Source organism: Mustela erminea, chromosome 7, assembly GCF_009829155.1.
Source record: "Mustela erminea isolate mMusErm1 chromosome 7, mMusErm1.Pri, whole genome shotgun sequence".
Taxonomy (NCBI): Eukaryota; Metazoa; Chordata; class Mammalia; order Carnivora; family Mustelidae; genus Mustela; species Mustela erminea.
The window spans coordinates 10729738-10736040 of NC_045620.1; the positions used below are offsets into that span (position 1 = coordinate 10729738).

At 50.5% G+C, this 6303-nt stretch overlaps 1 long non-coding RNA gene across 1 annotated transcript; it reads left to right on the forward strand.

The window, feature by feature from the left end:
* The first annotated feature begins 639 nt into the window (after positions 1–639).
* Positions 640–3387, forward strand: LOC116594823. The gene is made up of 3 exons (XR_004287432.1): positions 640–735; positions 934–1037; positions 3289–3387. It is a non-coding gene; the product is annotated as an uncharacterized LOC116594823 (long non-coding RNA).
* The last annotated feature ends 2916 nt before the right edge of the window (positions 3388–6303 follow it).

Sequence of the window (6303 nt, forward strand, 5' to 3'; positions counted from 1 at the left end):
AGTAGCAGTCCCCCCATTGTGACAATCCCAGATGTCCCCAGATAGAGCCCCATGCCTCACAGGGTGGGGGAGGGGGGCAGGACTGCCCTTGGCCGCCTCATAGGGCCACCCTGGGGGTTGAGAGGTGATATGGGCACAGCTTCTGGCACCGAACCTGGCGCCCAGCTGCTGCTTGGGGAACGGGGAGCTGCTGTCTGGTTAAGCGGGTGGCCGGGCTGGAATCCTGGCTCTGCCACTCGCTAGCAGGTAGCCTTGGGCAAGGGACTGTAGCCCTCTGAACTCAGTTTCTTCATCTGCAAAATGGGATAATGATGTGCTTCCTGTCTTGGGGCCATCAGGAGAATTGGAGACCATGCCCCCCACACAGTACATGCTCAATAAATGGGGGCCCTAATGAAGAGGGTGAGGGATGAGGAAAAGGAAAGATCCCGGAAATGCAGGAGCAAGAGAAAGGACACTTTGCAAGCTCTCCCTGGGGTCTCTAGAGTGTGTGCCCCTGCATCAGTGGGGGACACAGAGGCACAACCGCCCACACCCAGGAGGCCAGTGGTTCAGCCCCTCAGCCCTGCTGGGCCAATTAATAATTAAGCTGGAAAAGGGGTGATGTGGCTAGAAGGCCTGCAGTGACCAGGGCCTGGCCTTGTTTGGCTTTGGTGACGTGATGGCCCTGGGATCATGGCCTTCTTGAGCCCATAAACAGGGGGCTGGGCCCGAGACAGGCAAGGCCAGGCCAAGGTCTGTGCTGGTGGCCTCCTGCCCGAGTCACGGAAGGGGTGGGAACGGAGGCGTCAGGCAGCGGGCCCAGGGAGGGGGTCGCTGTGGAGCTGGGGCTGTTGCTCACAGAGTCACTCCCCCCTCCCTCCACGATTTCTGTCTCCTCCTTGGCCCAACCACTACTGTCCCTTCAACTTATTGTGCACCTACTCTATGCAGGGCCCTGCCAAAGTACTATCTACAGATTGACTCCCCTCCACCCCCACTGAGGACGAAGGGGTGCTCCGGCCCCACTGCAAGGGAGTGAGGCTCCCGCGGCCCAGGTAAGCAATCAGAGGCTCCCAGTGCTGGAGTCAACCACATCCCAGGCTGGGGCCAGAGTCTCCCAACTAACCCCTGTTGTTCCCTCCTGCCTCCTTCTCTCTGTGTCTGTGTGTCTCTGGCCGTGTGTGTGTGTGTGTGTGTGTGTGTGTGTGTGTGTTTCCTTCTGTTTCTGTATTTCTCCTCCTCACTTCTCTGTCTCGGTCTCTCTCTCTCTCTCTCACTGTGTTGCTCTCTCCTCTTCTCTCCCCGCCTAGCCTGTCTCTCTCTGACCGCCCCGCCTTGCAGCCCTGTCTCCCTGCAGCCAGCCCTTGTCCCGACGCCAGCACATTATGTCCCTGGTCAGACCCTGACGTCAGGCAGGGCCTGGCGGGCGGCCACGGGCTGCTGCCGGGCAGGCGGAGGGAATGTACGCCTTCCCGGTCCCCACTGTAGTGGCCGCCTGCCCAGCTTACAGCCCCGGGATCTGGCCCTCCCAGCCTGGCCTCGGCTGGCCCGAGAGCAGATGGTCCTTGGTGGCCGCCTGGCCTGTGAGCCTGGGGCTGCCGGCCTCTTGTGTCTCCCTCGCTTCACCCAGACCCCATGGCCACACGGGATGGTTCTTGGCCCTGCTCAGTCCCAAGAAGCATTCCTCTATGGAGGGATCGGGGGAGGTTTGGCGAGGTGTGAGGGGGTAGTTCTGGGTGACAGATGCTGGGGTGGCCCAGCTGGGATTTAGGGGCAAGGACTTGCCATGGGGGTACGACCAGGCATGATGAAGGAGCGCCCTACCTGAGTACAAACACTGCCCCTTGCCGAGCTGGTCTTGGGCCCCATCAGAGCTTAAGTTAAGTGGTTAAAAAAATGTAATCTTTCTTGTTTGGTTTGTTTGGTTTTCCCCCTCGGATTTTCAAAGCAATGCAATTTCCTTGAAGGACATTTTGAAGGGCACCTGCGCATCCTGGTTTAAAAACAGACTTTGGGGTTGGACAGACCTACCTCTGATCCAGCTGGGGGATGCCGGGTCCGTGGCTTCACCCTGAGACTCAGTGTCCTCATCTGTCAAATGGGGACAAGAAACGTACACGCCTTGGACGGCTGTGGTAGGGATGAAGCACAAATCATGTTTCCAGAGCACAGTCATCTTTTCTCTTGTTTCTTTTATTCTTCTCATGTTAAATCGAGGAATACAGGGAAAAAAAACAAGGTTGCCCTGAGAGAACCACTTGAAGATTTTCATGGCGATTCAGCTCAGTTAACGTTTTTATTTTTTTTTTAATTTTTTTAAAGATTTTATTTATTTGACAGAGAGAGAGATCACAGTAGACAGAGAGGCAGGCAGAGAGAGAGAGAGGGAAGCAGGCTCCCTGCCGAGCAGGGAGCCTGACGCGGGACTCGATCCCAGGACCCCGAGATCATGACCCGAGCCGAAGGCAGCGGCCCAACCCACTGAGCCACCCAGGCGCCCCTCAGTTAACGTTTTTATATTGAGATCCTACTGTTGCTGGCTTTGACACTTCTCACAAAACTGAAACCTGACTTGAAGTTTCATTTCAAAAGATCTTGGCTTATTTTATGGTCGTTTTGTGAGTACACGCACATTCGAAATGTTCAAAGCAAGTCTAGCGAGAAACGAGGCTCTTCCCCACCCCAGCCCCTGGCTCCCCTTCCCGGAAGCAAACACAGCTGGCGATGTCTTGTGTGTCCTTCCTTCCTTTCCTGGTGTTAAATCATTTTCAGACACATGATTTCTAACCCCTCTATTCATTTGGGCTTTGGTTGTGTTTTTTAATTCACTCCAGTGTAAAGCATGACATTACCAAAAAAAAAAAAAAATGAGAATATACAGACACTCAAAAGGAAGGGGAACATAAGGAGAGCGAGTCACCTGAAATCCTCTGACCTCTTCGACATTCTGGAGCATATCCCCATGGGCTTTTTCCATCCCTTGATGTCAGGGCACATTCTTATAGCTCTGGTGTGTTTTCTTTTTAGCACTGACCCGAGTTTGTGATGATGTATTTGTGTACTGATCTGATCGTTATCTGCCCTCCCTTCTCCCCCAGGGACAGGAACAGTCATGCCTGTGTCGTCCCCCGCTCCACGCCCCTCGTAGCAGGACACTGGCATACCGTAGGCCTGTAATGGATATTTTCCAAATGAGCGAAGGAGGAAGTGAATTTATGAAAAGGATTGTACGATATATTACACTACCCTGTGATCTATTTATGTATATATCTATAAATTTATATTTCTATATAATTTTTTTTTCAGCTTAACATAACGGGTACATCTTTCCACATCTCCAGCTAGACAGCAAATCTTCATTTTTCATGTCTACACGGAGGCACCACAATAAACATCTTTTTGATGCTGGCCAGAAGCTTCTGCCTCTAACTGGGAAGTTCTTTTTCAAACACAGATTTGTTAACAGATTCCATATGATCTACCCGTGCCCCAGCCCTTTGGCGTTTACTTTCAGCCTGACACTTTACTGGTTTTTGTGGGCCCATTGTTTTCTGGGACAAGTCAAGATTTACTGTCTGTCCCTGACATCATGTTTTTCCAGAGAAGCTTAAGAGTAAAGAACTCATCCCACCCCCACCCCGCTGTTTCCGACAGTTACGGGTTCTGTGGATTCGCTAAAGTTGGGAAACCCTGTGTAACCCTTGCCTCTCTGGCTGCCTCGTTGCAAAGAGCACACACCAAGCTCAGTCCTACCTCAGGGCCTTTGCACTGCCTGTTCCCCCTGCTTCTCACAGATATTTACTCGGCTAACCTATTTCAGGTCTCTCATGAAATGTCAGAGAGCAGAAGTCTGCAACCATTTTTTTTCTAAATTAGCATCTTTCAGTCACTTACCCAGTTTTGCACTTCTTCATAAAACATGATATGTTATATCATATTATCATATGTCATATCATATATCATATCAATAATCATATATTATATTATAGTATATCAATATTTTGGGGGTTTCTTATTTACTGTCCATCTCCCCCATTGTGAGGGCAGGAAGTTAGTCTGTCTTCTTTCCTACAGAATCCCAAGCACCTAAAGGGCCTGGAGCATGGTAAGTGCTAAGGAAATATTGGCTGCATCAATAAATGTTCATTTCAGGATTCGAAGCTTCCTTCTAGGGCTAAGAACTGACTGCTATCATTCATTCATTCGCTCTTTCATCCAAGATTTATGCATTGACCACCTAGCGTGCACTAGGGCCCACCGGGGGGCCGGGAGTACTATAGTGGGTAAGGCGGACATGTCCTCCTCTCAAAGGATGCGGCCCGGGAGACACACCGGCATCAGATAATGACATCCAGGCTGACTTGCTGGTCTCGGGCGGCGGCATGAGAACGGGGCTTGCTCTCTGTTGGGTGTGGGTCCCCAGCTCCAGCACAGCCCTGGCAGAGCTGGCTAAACCGCCAGGGTGACACCAGTGGGAATGACATCCTTGTCCTCTTTACGTCTGCCTGCTGTTCTCTCAGGAGAAGTGGAGGACGAATTAAAAAGTGAGGCAGGAAGCCTTTCTGTGTTCCTCCCCAGCCCGGAGGGTCTTTGCTTGGGGAGCTAAGCTTCACCCTGCTTTCTGGCTGCTCCCCGCCCCAACCTTGCATACCTGCTTCAGGGACACTCCTTCCCTGTGGCCCCTCTCCCGGAGGGAGATGCCCAAGACTCCCTTTCCCGGCCTCCCTTGCAGCTTGGTGCCAGCAGAGGGTCTGGATTTCACCAGGGAGACGTGCCTCCCAGAGACATGTGATTAGAAAAGAAGGACAGGATGCATGGGAGGCATCCTCAGTGACAAAACAGGTTCCCTGGGGCAGCTTATCCTCAAAACCCGAGCCTCCTGGAGGTGTAGCCTCTTACTCTGACTCTGTGCCCCCGCCCCCCCGGGATGATGGCTATTAAAAGGCATGAAGACGGTTCATGTTCTTTGACCAGCCCCCACCAAATCCTTATTCTGGAATTGCATACTGAAGAAATAACCACAAATAGTGGTTAGTGCACAGAGATGTCCACGACAGAATTATTTAGAGGAGTGGGGAGTCCGAAACTACCTAATCATCGAATCACCAGGGAACAGTTGAGCTAATTAGGTGATAATTCCTAAAAGAATGTTAGAGACAATTCCTCCAGCAAAATATTAGAACAATACTCAAGATTAGGTTCATCTTTGAATGGCTAACAGCCCCAAATGCCAGCGGCTTAAATGAAACAGAAATCCGTTTCTCTCTTATCTAAAAGAAGTGTGCAGCTGGCTGTCCAGGGCTGGTAGGGTGTTTTTATAAATTCATCCGGACTCAGGTGTCTTTTCTCTTACTTCTCCACTGTGCTCCAAAATTGCCACTCTGATTCTGGCCATCACACCTGCATTCCAGCCAGCAAGGAGGATAGGAAGAAGAGCAGGCACCCTCTCTCTGAGGACATTTGGAAATTACTTATGTCTCATTGGCCAGAACTTAGTCACATGGACACATCTGGGAAATGTAGTTTTTTTTTTCTTTCCGGATGCCCACATGCCCAACTAAAACTTGAGATTTCTATCATGAAAGAAGAGGGGTTCGCAGAGAATGGAGGAGAAACTGGGGTCTTGGCCACAATAGGCAACAATTACAAATAGTGTCCAAGAGGATTTTGTAATAAGATGAAAAAAAATGGTTTTGTAGTTTGGGGAATTTATAGATATAGCGTGATTGCAACTGGGTGACAAAATTTCAAAGCAGAGAGAGAGTTTCTCAGAGGACAAGGCTGCTAGAAAGTGGGTCTTTGTGGGAAGTCCAATTTTTTTTTTATTTTTTCTCTTTATTCTGTATTTTGCAAATTGCCAATAATTGAGCAAATTTAACTTCCTGAAAGAAAGAATCCTGTGCAGATTACGGAATCTTCTTGAGCTATAATTCATACCCTGCAAGTCTGTTCTCGAACACGCCACAGCAGCCAAATGGGAAAAGCAGAAATGAGATTACATCTAGTCACAGACAACATGATTGTGACTGCGGAAAGGTCCAAGGGACCCACAAAAACCAACTGAGACTTATCACAGGTTCAAACCACAGCGTGGCTGAAATGTCAGCTCCACGACCTCAGGCAAGTGGCTAACCAGGCCATCTCTGCGTCTGTCACGAGGCGTAAGGGGCTCCAGGAGGAGGTGGCTTCTGTAGAGTGTGTGCACCTGTGCCTTGCGCCGAGCAAGCTCTAGACCACCAGTTCTCTGCCGGGGGACAAAGGCCATGTCTGAAAACATTCTTGGTTGTTCCAAGTGGGATGGAGGGGATGCTGCGGACACCA